This window comes from Bufo bufo, chromosome 1 (assembly GCF_905171765.1).
Source record: "Bufo bufo chromosome 1, aBufBuf1.1, whole genome shotgun sequence".
Lineage (NCBI taxonomy): Eukaryota > Metazoa > Chordata > Amphibia > Anura > Bufonidae > Bufo > Bufo bufo.
The window spans coordinates 664819853-664835501 of NC_053389.1; the positions used below are offsets into that span (position 1 = coordinate 664819853).

Below are 15649 nucleotides of genomic sequence, written 5' to 3' on the forward strand. Positions count from 1 at the left end.
GCTACTTTTTTTGCATTAAAAGGTGCACTTTCCAGAAGACATGAGACTTTTCTCCGCAAAGCTAAGACTTTTTTCATGCTCAAATAAATTAGACCAGTCTAAGGGTACTTTCACACTAGCGTTTTTCTTTTCCGGCGCTGAGTTCCGTCCTAGCGGCTCAAATCCGGAAAAGAACTGATCAGTTTTATCCCCATGCATTCTGAATGGAGAGTCAGTCCTTCAGGATGCATCAGGATGTCTTCAGTTCAGTCTTTTTGACTGATCAGGCTTTTCAGAAAAACGTAGCATGCAGTATTTTTACCTCCGGCCAAAAAGCCTGAACACTTTGACTGAACGCCGGATCCGGCCTTTTTCCCATTGACTTTCATTAACGCCGGATCTGGCGCTGTGTGTTCAGTCAAAACGGATCCGGCTTTTGCATGTTAAACCCGAAAAATGTGAAAAAAAAGTTAAAGTCCATAAATGGCGGATCCGTTTTTTCCAATGCATTTTTTCATTTTGATCAAAATCCTGATTAGGATTCAAATGTAATCCGTTTTCACACGTTTTTCCGGATCCGGCGGGCAGTTCCGGTGTCGGAATTGAACGCCGGATTAAAACAACGCTAGTGTGAAAGTAGCCTAAGTGAATATGAACCTAACTGAAAAAGAACCAATAGAGACTAATAAAAATACGACTAGTCTCAGTTATGAAGTGGTGTGAGACATTTAATAAATGCTCAGCAAAAGAAAGACAGCTGAATGAAATACACCTATGGCCAAAAACACTATTTAAATAGTCGCAGGCTAATCCACTACGCTAGTGTAATCAAGTTCTATCTTTTTGTGGAACGGAACACCACAGAAGCAATCCGTAGTGCTGCCGTAGGGTTCCGTGCCACCGTTCCGCACCACATCTCTGGATTTGCAGACCCATTTAAGTGAATGGGTCTGCATCTGTGATGCGGAATGCACACAGCTGGTGACCCGTGTATTGCGGAACCGCCGTATGGGGCCCGCAGCACGGACACGGAGCCTTACGTTCGTGTGAATGAGCCCTTATATTGGGCTCCGCTGGGGTCTCTGCAGCTGCGGCCACCATTTTGGCATGCAGCGCAATTGTTCCCTGGGAAAACGTCATAATCTGCAAGGAAGGCTTCTAATGGCGACTCCAATTCAGATGTGAACCTTCCATGATGAAAGCTCTACTTATAAAGATGTCTGTTCTATTCTATCGCCGTGCACAGAAATCACACAAGTATTGGACAAGAGCCAATCTGACTGCTGGTCTGCCAAACAGGCCTTCTATAGACATCAATGAGCATCATTCTTGTCAAGTCAACAGAAGTACAATGTGTGGATGCAGATGTTGGCGACTCACAGTCCACCATATACACATAATGTATACTGCTGGCCATCAAATTCTTCAATACAGCACCCAGCTGTTAGGCCAGATTTAGAAGGCTGTTCTGATTTCCATCAATAAGACGTAGGTGGATGTCCGTACGGCATCTGAGAACATTTGTTAACAAGGAGATTAATCAACCACGACGTACTTTAATAACCGTAAACGTCTTTCACATATAAAGCAGAACATGAAGACCAGTAATAGTCTCATCATTAGGGCTCATGCACACGACCACTGGATGTTTTGTGGTCTGCAAATTACGGATCTGCAAAACATGGATATTGGCCATGTGCACTCCGCATTTTGTGGAACAGCTGGCCCCAAATAGAACAGTACTATCCATTCCCGTAATGCGGACAATAATAGGACATATTCAATTTTTTTGCAGAAGGGCCATGCCAACATACAGTCATGGAACGCACACAGGGTCATTTCTGTTTCTTATGCAGACCCACTGAAGTGAATGGATCCGCATACAGGAAGCAAAAAAATAATAATAATAAAAAATAAAAAAACAGCATGAAAAATGGAAAGAAAATAAGTTTGTGTGCATGAGCCCTTAAATACCAAGAATTAAATAAGTCCCTCCATACAGAGGATGACTTCTATCTACCACCTGACCTAGACCGTGACCTGTAAATTAATAATACATAGCAGGGAGGGTGGGCGGCCGCAACTCCTGCAGCCCCCCAAACTGGGGAAACAGAAAAAGCAGAGCCAGCCTGGGGAGCCATCGTAAATAGCCCTAAGCCCATCACATGAGCCAACCACCTGTCGCCAGGGAAGAGAAAATTCTGCCCCAGCAACAGTACCCTCATAGGCCAACTAGCTGGCCAATAGGGATGAAATCTGCCTGGTGATGGTAAATCCAAAAGGAGGGAAAATTCCCACCAAAGCCAAGGAACCACAGGGATGTTAATAATCCCATGTGGATCCCTCCCGATACATGGTGTACCAGAAAACTGAGGTGAAATAACTTCCCCCGTACAGTCAGTACTTACCTTGCTCCTTGTGTAGTCAGAGTATTCCCTCTTTCACACTGAGCTCAAGTAGAGCTTACAGCAATAGATGACACAGAAGAGGAAGTGGCCATGTCATCGCTGCATCCTGGGCGGACAGTAACCTTCACCTGCCACATTTCTCGACCAATTAAAGGGGTTTTTAAGTGTTTTATACTAATGACCTCTCCTCAGGATAGCAAAATGTAGAAAGAGACCGCAGCGCTCAAGTCTTCTAGGAAAATGTCATTTATTCTGGTGAATAAACTACACTTTCCTTGAAGACTTGAGAGTGCTGCGGTCTCTTTCTACATTTTGGAATAACGGGGGAACTACGGACTGGTACCCATTACCGCTGACACCACCACCATACTGGCTATACAACTTTTTCCGTAAGTGCTGCTACAATCTTTTTTCCCTCTCCTCAGGATAGGTCATCAGTATCTGATGAGTCGGGGTCCCACTCCCAGCTGTGAGTACCGCGGCCTCCTCGCTGCTTACAAAGCACAGTGCTGTCCACTGGATAGCGGCTATGCTTTGTATCGCAGTTCAGTCCCATTCACTTCAATGAGCTGCACTAGAGTTGTTTCGATACCATAAAAAAGTATTGCGATACTCGATACCATGCGAAAAAAAAAAAACATGCATTCCGCATTTTATGGAACGTCCGGCCCATAATAGAACAATCCGATCATCCTATTTTTGGGGGGGACAAGGTGACAAAAAAAAAATGGCGAATCGCGCAGTTTTTATTTAAAAAAAAATTAAGGAGTTCACCGCATAGGACTTTTTTTTATATTTTAATAGTTTGGACTTTTCGGACGTGGCGATATGTAATAAGTTTTTTTATTTATTGTTTATATATTTCATATGTAAAATTGCGATAGGAGGCGATTTATACTAAATATTTTGGTGTGTTTTTTTTTTTACTTTTTATTTAATAACCATTTCCCCCCCTTAGGCCCATTTCACACGGGCAAGAATTCCACGCGGGTGCAATGCGTAAGGTGAACGCATTTAACCCGCACTAAATCCGGACCCATTCACTTCGATAGGGCTGTGCAGATGAGCGGTGATTTTCACGCATCGCTTGTGCGTTGCGTGAAAACCGCAGCATACTCTATATTCGGCATTTTTCACGCAACACAGGCCCCATAGAAATGAATGGGTCTGCGTGAAAATCGCAAGCAAGTGAGGATGCGGTGCGATTTTCACGCATGGTTGCTAGGAGACGATCGGGATGAGCAACCGCATTAAAGTCTAATCACTGTATTATTTTCCCTTATAACATGGTTATAAAGGAAAATACCAGCATTCTTAATACAGAATGCTTACTAAAATGTGGCTTTAGGGGTTAAAAAATAAATTAACTCACCTCATCCTGTTGTTCGCGCAGCCGGCATCGTCATCTTTCAGGACCTGCAAAAGGACCTTTGATGACGTAATCGCGCTCACCACGTGGTGACGTCAGCGCAGGTCCTGCTGAATGAAGATAGTTCTTCTGTGGGGTTCCGCACCGGACCTCCCGTATTGCGGACCCGCTGTTTGTGGGACACAATACAGGGACAGGCAGGCAACGGCCTTATTGTCAAATGATTCCCAATGAATGAGGACTCCTATCAGTAGCTCAGGGCTACACATGCCCCCCCAGTAGGGATACCCCACAACCCACTCTTACCAGATATATACTCTTGGCTCTAGAGCTGACACTCCATGAGCCGGGGATTTCTGGGGGAGCACGGTGCTGGCAGCATCACCACAGCCATGTAAATACAAGGCAGAAATGAATGCAGGGGCTTCTTGTGCCGCGTGGGGGAGGGGGCAGCTCACACGTTATGGCGGGGGTTACCTCACCTTACAGTCGGGGTTACACCGGGGATAAAGCACTGAGCTAAGCCCCCGCTCCCCGGGCCTGTGTGTGAGGCGGCTCGTACAGCACAAGGGGCAGGGGGAGCCGGTACACCGTCACCCATCACACCTCCTTCCCCGGCCCACTACTTACCGCGAATACAGTCCGTTAGGTAAACATTCATCTTCCAGCGGGGAGAGCGTGGGGCGGTGCTCGGTCGGATGAGGCGCTCCGGGGCTGAGGATGAAGTCACAGCCCGAGGAGGAGGCGCTCCACACAGGGGGACTCAGAGCTTCCGCTGCCTGTGTGCGTGCGAGCTCCTGCCCTGCTCCAGCGTCTCCCAGGGCTCCTGTCACTCCCCGCCGCGTCCCCACCTGAGCCGCCTCACCTCCCCGCTCCCTCAGGTGCAGGCAGGGTGCTGCCCGGGCCCTTCTCCTCAATAATAACCACCATTGCTGTCCCACATCTCAGGAGGGAACTCCAGAATAAACTGAGGGACGGTCCAGAATAAAAGCCTTTCCTTATGGAAGGACGGTTCAGAGGTGTTTCTATCCCCAGGGTCTGGACGTCTTCATGTTCTGTTACAGATGGAGGCCATGCTAGTTTATATCATGGCACCTGGACCCTTGTCCATGCTGCGTGTGGTTGTCTTCTGCACAGTCCACTCTGCTCTGCCATTCACATCCTTGCTCCAGCAACTAAGGCTGGGTTCAGACCTGAGCGTCTTTGATATGCGCGTTTAACGTGCGTTTTTGACGAGCGTTTTTTGCAATAGTAAACGCGCGTTTGACGCGTGTTTGTGTGATTGACTGCAATGTCCTATGGCCACAAACGCGCGTCAAAACGCCCCAAAGAAGCTCAAGTACTTGTTTGAGCGTAGGGCGTTTTACAGCGCGTTTTTCAGCGCTGTAAAACGCTCAAGTGAGAACCAGGGCCATAGGGAAGCATTGGTTTTCATGTGTTGAGCGTTTTACAGCGCGTTTGAACGCGCTGTAAAACGCTCAAGTGTGAACCCAGCCTAAGGCTACTTTCACACTAGGTGCGGATCTGCCTTGTATCTGCATAGACGGATCCGCACTGATAATGCAAACACTTGTAAGGCTACGTGCACACAGCAGTGTAGTTCATGCAGATTTTCTGAAAGGATTTTTGTGAAGTCAATGGCGCACATTTACTAAAGGCCAGCTTTAGGCTTCTTTCACACTAGCGTTAGGCTTGTCCGGCAGAAGAACAGCCTGCCGGATCCATACTAACGCACACATGTAATGCTGGAAGTCCGCCCCAGCCCCATTCACTATAATGGGGACCGGCCGGAGATGCAAGCGGTTTCCCCGCCTGACAAGCCTAACATCTGCGGTAGCAAGCAAAGGATTATCCGGACACAAACCACAGCATGCAATCGTTTTTGTTCGGCGGGTTCTTTTCTGCGACCAGCTTTTTAGGGTGCATTCGTATCACTGTTTAGCTTTCCGTTCTTCTGATCCATCAGAAGAAGAGATAGACAAAGAAAAAAACAGGATCCTGTAAAAATCGGATTCTGTTGCATCAGTTAGGCCCCTTTCACACGAGCGTGACGGATTAGGTCCAGATGCGTTCAGGGTGCGTTCAGTGAAACTCGCACCATTTTGCAAGCAAGTTAAGTCAGTTTTGTCTGCGATTGCGTTCGGTTCAGTTTTTTTGCGTGGGTGCAATGCGTTTTGATGCGTTTTTTAAGCGCATGATAAAAAACTGAAGGTTTACAAACAACATCTCTTAGCAACCATCAGTGAAAAACGCATCGCACCCGCACTTGCTTGGGGATGCAATGCATTTTTCACGCAGCCCCATTTACTTCTATGGGGCCAGGGCTGTGTGAAAAACGCAGAATATAGAACATGCTGCGTTTTTCACGCAACGCACAAGTGATGCATGAAAACCGACGCTCATGTATACAGACCCATTGAAATGAATGGAACAGGATTCAGTGCGGGTGCTATGCGTTCACGTCACGCAGATTGCATCCACGCAGAGAACTCGCTCGTGTGAAAGGGGCCTTAGGCTACGGAACTGACATACAGATGCAGACAGCACATGGTGTGCTGTCCGCATTTTTTGCAGATTCATTGAAATGAATGGCTCCACATCCTATATGCAAAAAAAAAACACGGAATGGACATGGAAACAAATTACGTTCGTGTGCATGAGGCCTTATGCATAGAATCGGTTTTTTTTACAGAATCCCGTAAAAAAACGGATCCTGATGCTTCAGTTGTCATCCATTTGAGCTGTTACCGTCTGAGATTCGTTCTAAAAAACGCATCTCAGATGGAAATGTCTCAATGACAACTGATGCAACAGGATCCATTTTTTCTCTCTCTCTCTTGTTCAGTTCTTCTCTCTCTGACGGATCAGAAAAACGGAAAGCTAAACGGTAATGTGAATGCACCCTTACGCTGGTCTTAGGGCTTTTTCACATGAGCAAATCCATTGCTGGAATCATGCTTCATGTGTGAGCGAGATCCTCCATTCTGGACTTGCAGGGTGCACGACATTGTCATGATTTATAATTGCTATGTGCCTCTGCTTGACCTTCAACAGAATCAGGGCTTATGCACACAACCGTATGTATTTTGCAGTCTGCAAAACATGGATCCTCAAAAAAACGGATGACATCCATGTGACGTCCGTGTTACATCCGTTTTCTTTGTGGATTCATTGTAACAATGCCTGTCCTCGTCCACAAAACGGACAAGAATAGGACATGTTCTATTTTTTTGCGGAACGGGCATGCGGACATATGCACATGGAATGTACACAGAGTAATTTCAGTTATTTATCAAGCCCCATTGAAGTGAATGGTTCCACATACGGACCTGTTAAAAAACGGAATTGAAATGGGGAATAAATACGTTCATGTGCATGAGCCCTCATACTGACAGCTTTATGTCAGTAAAAGGCATCATGCACACGACCGTGCCGTGTTTTGCGGTCTGCAAATTGCGGCTCCGCAAAACAAGGATGCCACCCATGTGCTTTCTGCAATTTTGCGGAACAGAACAGGCCCCCCATAATAGAAATGCCTATTCTTGTCCACAAAACAGACCAGAATAGGACATGTTCTTTTTTTTTTTGCAGAACTACGGAATGGAGCAAAAAATGCAGCTCGGATGCGGACCCAAATACAGACGTGTGCATGAGGCCTCATAGTGACAGCTTTCTGTCAGTATAATCCAGTAGATACAGGTCAAGCAGAGGCACATAGCATTATTAATCATGATAATGTCCTGCGTTCCTGCAAGTCCAAAATGGAGGATCACGCTCACACACGGACTCTGATTTCCACAATGGACTCGTGTGAAACAGCCCTTAGTTTTCCCCCTGGGCTGCCATTAGATTCATCTCATTTCTGACGAGGTGTGCGCCTCATCATAAATTAGCACAGTTGTAGCAGTCCTCATGTGTGTCGTAAAAACTATGCCATCCTCTGGCTGGCGTCGTTTATCGCTAGCATTTATGCCTGTTTCCAGTAAATTTGCTGGGCCTGGAGTCCCAGCCCTGACACAGCCCCTAACACGTCCAACTGGTGGATACAGCGTAATACCGTCAGTGCAACTAAATATTGTTGCACTGCCTGTAATAAAATGAGACTTTCTAGTGTACTGCAGTGTATTGTGACTTTACACTAAGCGCTCATGCACACGAACATATTTTTTTTCCGTTTAGTTTTTTTACAGGTCCGTATGCGGAACCATTCATTTCAATGGGTCCGCAATAAAAACTGAAATGACTCCGTGTGCATTCCTTTTCTGTATGCCTGCATGTCCGTTCTGCAAAAAAATCGAACATGTCCTATTCTTCTCCGTTTTGCAGACAAGGAAAGGCATTGTTACAATGGATCTGCAAAAAAAAAACGGATTCAACACATGTCACATGGATGTCATCCGTTGTTTTTTTTTTTTGCTGATCCTGTGAGACTTACAAACATACCATGGCAAGCCTGTAAAGGCGTCAGGTTGCCGTGGTAACAATTGGGACACTGCCACAGCAGAGCAGCGGCCTGATGAGAGAGGAAGCTCCCTCCCTCTGTTATCACTTCAAACAGGCATGGGATTCAGCCGCTTCCCTCCAGTTCTCCAGATCCGCTTCTTGAAATTACAGCCGGATCCGAGAACCGTGTTGCCGGCTGAATCCCAATCCGGTGCTCTGGCGGCAGCTGGAGATGAGCTCTTCCATTGTGGAAGAACACTATGGGTGCATAGTATATAGGCACATTATGGGGGACACAATGGGGAAGGGGAGAGGAGCACTATGTGGGCATTAACTGGGGGCATTATATAGGGGTATTTTATACTTGCACACATTATGGGGGCACTATGTGGACATTAGCTGGGGGCAGTAAGAGGGGGGATATTTTTGTACTGCCACACAGAACAGGAGCATTATTGAACTAGTGCACATTATTAGGCCTCATGCACACGAACGTAGTTCGGGTCCGCATCCGAGCCGCAGTTTTGGCGGCTCGAGTGCGGACCCATTCACTTCAATGGGGCCGCAAAAGATGCGGACAGCGCTCCGTTCCGTGGCCCCGCAAAAAAAATAGAACATGTCCTATTCTTGTCCGTTTTGCGGACAAGAATAGGCATTTCTACAATGAGCCGCCCGTTCAGCAAATTGCGGAAGGCACACAGACGGCTTCCGTTTTTTGCAGATCCGCGGTTTGTGGACCGCAAAAAACAGCATGGTCGTGTGCATGAGGCCGAAGGAAGATGGAAAAGTAGGAAACTAAGAGACGAGAGATGGCTGAAAAATCATCATGGTGGTCTGGTCTGAGTGGAGAAGATGAGGAAAGAGTATATCTACATCAAAGGAGACGTCACTGGATGTAAGATGTATGTGGCACTCACTGTATTCTGTATGTTTGATAGCACTGAATATAATGTGAATGCAAATATGTCTTCAGTGCTAGGTACAAATGTGTATAAAATGTACATGATGTAGGTAAGTGTGGCCTATGTGTAATTTATATACTGTATGGTGTATATTGTATATGTGATTATATGAGTGTAAAGTCTATATAGTCTGTTTAGATATCCATATCTCGGAACCATCCCAGATCTGGCATAACTATTGTGTGGGGGGCACAATGGAGACTAGGCAGGGTTGGGACATGTACAGATAGATATTGGGAGGAGTTTAGAGGTGTGGGTCAGCGATTTAAAAAACTTTGCGCACCGCTGATAGTTTAGTCCCTAAGGCCTCTTTCACACTTGCGTTGTCCGGATCCGGCGTGTACTCCACTTGCCGGAATTACACTCCGGATCCGGAAAAACGCAAGTGTACTGAAAGCATTTGAAGACGGAACCGTCTTCCAAATGCTTTCAGTGTTACTATGGCACCCAGGACGCTATTAAAGTTCTGGTTGCCATAGTAGGAGCGGGGAGCGGGGGAGCGGTATACTTACAGTCCGTGCGGCTCCCCGGGCGCTCCAGAATGACGTCAGAGCGCCCCATGCGCATGGATGACGTGATCCATGCGATCACGTGATCCATGCGCTTGGGGCGCCCTGACGTCACTCTGGAGCGCCCGGGGAGCCGCACGGACGGTAAGTACACTGCTCCCCCGCTCCCCGCTACACTTACCATGGCTGTCAGGACTTTAGCGTCCCGGCAGCCATGGTAACCACTCTGAAAAAGCTAAATGTCGGCTCCGGCAATGCGCCGAAACGACGTTTAGCTTAAGGCCGGATCCGGATCAATGCCTTTCAATGGGCATTAATTCCGGATCCGGCCTTGCGGCAAGTGTTCCGGATTTTTGGCCGGAGCAAAAAGCGCAGCATGCTGCGGTATTTTCTCCGGCCAACAAACGTTCCGTACCGGAACTGAAGACATCCTGATGCATCCTGAACGGATTACTCTCCATTCAGAATGCATTAGGATAATCCTGATCAGGATTCTTCCGGCATAGAGCCCCGACGACGGAACTCTATGCCGGAAGACAATAACGCAGGTGTGAAAGAGCCCTTAGTTGGGTGGTATGTGTGTGTAGTGTATATATGGTGTATTTATGTATGTGTACCATGCATATGGTGTATTTATGTGTATGTGTGTTGCATATATATGGTGCATGTATATGCACATGTGTCATGACGCCGCGTGTCTGCCGTTGAGTAGGGAACGTATTGTTAAAAATATTAATCCCACTTCTGACTTCAAACCATCGGGACACTGCCACAGCAGCACAGTGGCCCGATGGGGGAGGGAGCTCCCTCCCTGTTATCCCCTTCCATGCAGCAGTCCCTACGGACATCCTGAATAATTGCAGGGGTGGGGACGGGGGGGCCACCCTGATTACAGGGTGGGTCCCGCTCGCCATGGGGGGGGTATCGGAGCATTATAAACACAACAGCGCAGCCCTGATTTCCTCAACACTCACTGAGGAGATCAGAGCTGCGCTGCTGAATGCAATGATTGGCTACTCTGCTGAATGCTGCGATTGGTCAGTCAAATCTGACTGACCAATCACAGCAATCTAAAGGCAGGGACTGCGCTGATTGCGGTGACACTTTGATCTCATGAAATGCTGTGTACGTCATGATTCGGTACCTAACACCACATCGTGACGTACACAGTAGTGTTGGGCGCGGATATTCGAATAGCGAATATTGGCAGTTCGAGAATTCGTGAATATTTAGAATATAATGCTATATGTTCGTATTTTCAAATATTCTAGATTTTTTTTATCTGAACCCATGATCCCTCTCTGCTTCTTGCTTGTGGGCCAATGAGAAGGCTGCAATGTCTTTGTCAGAGCTTAGCAACATCCCTAGCAACCAATAGGAAAGCTGCCTACCCCTTACTATATAAGAACCTCCCCAGCAGCCATTTTCTGCAGTTTTTTAACCCCTTCCTGACACATGATGTACTACTACGTCATGAAAGTCGGTGACTTACCGCATCTTGACGTAATAGTACGTCATGGATAACTCCAGTCACCGCGCCGAATCGCGCGGTGACCGGAGTAAGCTGACTGCACTGATCGGCAGTCAGCCATCTTGGCTGAGGGAGACGAGGAGTTTTTCCGCCCCCCTGCAGCCCCAATCACTGCGATTGGCTGGCTAGTGAAGACCAGCCCATCGCAGCGCCGGCAATGTATGGAGCTGCAGGGGGGCTCGGCTAGAGGTGGGAGGGGGCTGATGACATCAGCCCTTGTCTCCTCCTAGGTCAGGGAGGGGACACCAGACACAGGTGTCCCTTCCCAGCGCTGCGATTAGCTGGAGCAACGCTCCAGCCTATGGCAGCGCTATACTTCTTTTGCCCTATCTGTGGTGCTGCTGGTGGCTGGGATGGAGGTGATTGGGGCTGATTACATCAGCCCATGTCACCTCCGAGGTCAGGGAGGGGACATCAGACACTGATGTCCCCTCCCAGCGCTGCGATTGGCTGGAACAACGCTCCAGCCAATGGCAGCGCTATGCAGCAGAAAGAACCGTTGGTGCCTCTCTGCAGGCAGCCATTCTAGCTTGGTGACTGCTTGCAGAGAGGACCTGTGCCCTTCTGTGCTGCTCGTTGTCGGCTGGGACTTGTGGTACTACCACATAAATTACTGCTTTTCAGAAGAAGAAGAAGTCAATTTTAGTTAGTAGTATTTTTGATTTTTTTAACCCACACACGTGCCGTCTGCGTGCGTGGGTCCTGCATCTGCTGAGCGACGGTCAGTACTGTCAATTACTGACTGCGTCTGCTCAGGTTTAGTGCCTTTTTTTTTAAAAAAAATTTGGAGCCTTTTTTTCTAAATTTTTATCTTATTCTTTCACTTATCTTTTTCTCTTTTCTTTCTTTCTCTTTTTTTCTTTATCATAAATTTTATTTTAATTAATTCATTACAAGCCCCCTCATGTGTTAAATCACTACATACACCCCCCTGACACTTTTCACTTTACATACACCAATAAAAAAAAAAATGCCCAATTCATTCCAGAGAATGTACTCCTCTGAAGAGGCATACACCATCCTTGCCTCTGAAAAGGAATCTGCAAGTGAGGGAGAAGAGGATGCCACATTCCTCTACTCCTCTACTCCTTCATCATCATCGTCATCCGGTGATGAGGGACCCTCAAGGAGACGCCCCAGGAGAGATGAAGTAGCCCCCCCCCCAGTGATCCCCTATGGTCCACACCGCCTGAGGATTATGAGCCCCGAATTCCAGAGTTTGTGGGAAACTCTGGAATCCAGATTGACTGCACGGGCTTCACAGAAATAGATTTTTTCAAAATCTATTTCTCTGACGATCTCATAAATTTGATGGTGACCCAAACAAATTTGTACGCCCAGCAGTTTATTTCTCAAAACCCGACATCATCATATGCTAGACCCCTGGGTTGGACCCCTGTAAATGCAGCAGACATTATGAAGTTTTGCGGGCTGTTGCTGCATATGGGCCTGGTAAAAAACCCTGAAATGAGACAATATTGGAGCTCAGATGTCTTGTACCATACTCCAATTTACAATATGGCCATGTCCCGCTCAAGATTTGAATCCATTTGGAAATTCCTACATTATAATGATAACGCACAGTGTCCCCCCCAAAATGACCCAAATTTTGAACGTCTATTCAAAATAAGACCCCTCCTGGAGCACCTCAACTCAAAATTTGCAGAGGTGTTCACTCCAGAAAAAGAAATTAGCATAGACGAGTCTCTTGTACATTTTAAAGGAAGGGTTAAAATTCGCCAGTACCTGCCCAGCAAGCGGGCACGGTACGGAATAAAAATGTACAAGCTGTGCGAAAGTACCTCCGGGTACACCTACAGGTTCCGGGTTTATGAGGGGAAAGATTCCCGGTTACAACCCCCTGAATGCCCCCCCCCGTCCTAGGAGTTATTGGCAAGATTGTGTGGGACTTACTGCACCCACTGCTGGATAATGGTTATCATTTCTATGTAGATAACTATTACACCAGTATCCCCCTATTTATGTCCCTAAAAGCGTGAGGTACTGTGGCTTGCGGCACAGTGCAAAAAAATCAGAGAGGGCCCCCTAGATCCATGGTAGGGCAACTACTCCGAAAAGGTGACAGTGAGGCTCTCCGCTATGAGAACACGCTGGCGGTTAAGTACAAGGACAAGAGGGATGTCCTTGTACTAACCACCATTCACACAAACACCAGTTCTCCTGCCCAAGTGTGAGGTACCACTACCCCTGTCAACAAGCCAGACTGCATCCTTGATTACAACAGGCACATGCTTCCGAAACTACCACTCATCCATGGATTTTTTATTTCATCCTTTATGCGCCCTGTAATATTTCCATATCTCTGATTTAGTCCACCTCACTTGCATACCCACTTTCCAACAACCACTACATAATCTTTTCTGTGAGACACCTGTTTGGTAAAAAGTACCCTTTCCACCACTTAAAATGTTCGTACGGGGTGCTCTTTCCAAAATGGGGTAACTTCTTGGGGTTTTTCATTTCTGGGGACTTCTTGAAATTTTTTAAATGTGACATAGCAGCTAAAATCCATGTCTGCCAATTCAGGCCTGCAAAAACCATATTTTGCACTTTGCCTGTAGCGGCCTGCTGTGCACCAATACAGCAGGCAAGGAGCACATATGGAGTGTTCGCAAAATGGGGAGAAAATGGGGAACATATACTGGGGAGCATTTTCTCCTTTAACCCCTTGTGAAAGTGAAAAATTGGGGTCTGCTAGTAATTTTTCATTTTTAGAAATGTGTGCTTTGAAATCCTCTCTCTAGTATTTCTGCCTTCTGTGAGACACCTGTTTAGTAAAAAGTACCCTTTCCACCACTTAAAATGTTCGTACGGGGGTGCTCTTTCCGAAATGGGGTCACTTCTTGGGATTTTTTATTTCTGGGGACCTCAGGAAATTTTTTAAATGTGACATGGCAGCTACAATCCATGTCTGCCAATTCAGGTCAGCAAAATCCATATTTAGCTGTTTGTATCTAGAGCCCTGCCATGCGCCCATACATCATTTTATGAGCACATATTGGGTGTTGGCTTATTCGGAGGGAAATGGGGAACAACATGTGGGGTGCATTTTGTCCTGTTACCCCTTGTGAAAGTGAAAAATGTGGGTGTAAAGCAACTTTTTCTGGAAAAAATTGACATTTTTTATTTTCACAGCCAAGCTTTTCCTAATTCTGTGAAACGCTCAACAGGTCAAAGTGCTCACTACACACCTTGGAATATTCCTTAAGGGGTGTTGTTTCCAGAATGGGGTCACTTTTTGGGGGTTTCCACTCTAAGGTTACCTCAGGGTGTGTTCAATTGCAAGATGGCGCCTGTGAATTATTCCGGGGAAATCTGCCTTCCAGAAGCCATTTGGTGCTCTTTTCCTTCTGACCCCTGTGGTACGCCCATATAGCAGTATACAAGCACATATGGGGTATTGCTGTAATCAGGAGAAAATGGGCAATAAATTAGGAGGTACATTTTCTCCAGTTCCCCTTTTTGAAAGGGAAAAATTTGGGCCTAAAGTCAATTTTTCTTGAAGAAATTGGAATTTTTCATTTTCACAGCCAATTCCATGTTTTACAAAGTTCTCACTACACATCTTGAAATATTCCTTGAAGGGTGTAGTTTCCAGAATGGGGTAACTTTTGGGGGATTTCCACTCTAGGGGTACCTCAGGGTGTCTTTATATGCGACATAGCTCCCAAAAGTCAATCCTGCAAAATCTGTACTCCAAAAGCCCTATGGCGCTACTTCCCTTTTGGACCCTGCCATGCACCCATACATCATTTTATGAGCACATATTGAGTGTTGGCGTATTCGGGGGGGAAATGGGGAACAAATTGTGGGGTGCATTTTGTCCTGTTACCCCTTGTGAAAGTGAAAAATATGGGTGTAAGGCCTCTTTCACACGACCGTTGTGTGCACCCGTGGCCGTTGTGCCGTTTTCCGTTTTTTTTCGCGGACCCCATGACTTTCAATGGGTCCGTGGAAAAAACGGAAAATGTACCGTTTTGCAGCCGCATCCGTGATCTGTGTTTCCTGGCCGTGAAAAAAATATGACCTGTCCTATTTTTTTCACGGCCAACGGTTCACGGACCCATTCAAGTCAATGGGTCCGTGAAAGAACACGGATGCACACAAGATTGCATCCGTGTCCGTGATCCGTGGCCGTAGGTTACTTTTTATACAGACGGATCCGAAGATCCGTCTGCATAAAAGCTTTTTCATAGCTGAGTTTTCACTTCGTGAAAACTCAGAACCGACAGTATATTCTAACACAGAAGCGTTCCCATGGTGATGGGGACGCTTCTAGTTAGAATACACTACAAACTGTGTACAAGACTGCCCCCTGCTGCCTGGCAGCACCCGATCTCTTACAGGGGGCCGTGATCAGCACAATTAACCCCTTCAGGTGCGGCACCTGAATGGGTTAATTGTACTATCATATCCCCCTGTAAGAG

The 15649-nt window shown here is 46.7% G+C and overlaps 1 protein-coding gene across 1 annotated transcript in view; it reads right to left on the bottom strand.

The window, feature by feature from the left end:
• Nucleotides 1-4493, bottom strand: part of ATP8B4 (ATPase phospholipid transporting 8B4 (putative)) — a 515241-nt gene extending 510748 nt beyond the window's left edge. Inside the window, exon 1 of the mRNA XM_040414025.1 lies at nt 4387-4493. The gene's annotated coding sequence lies outside the window, so the exon portion shown is untranslated. The remainder of the gene's footprint in view (nt 1-4386) is intronic.
• Between the last annotated feature and the right edge of the window lie 11156 nt (nt 4494-15649).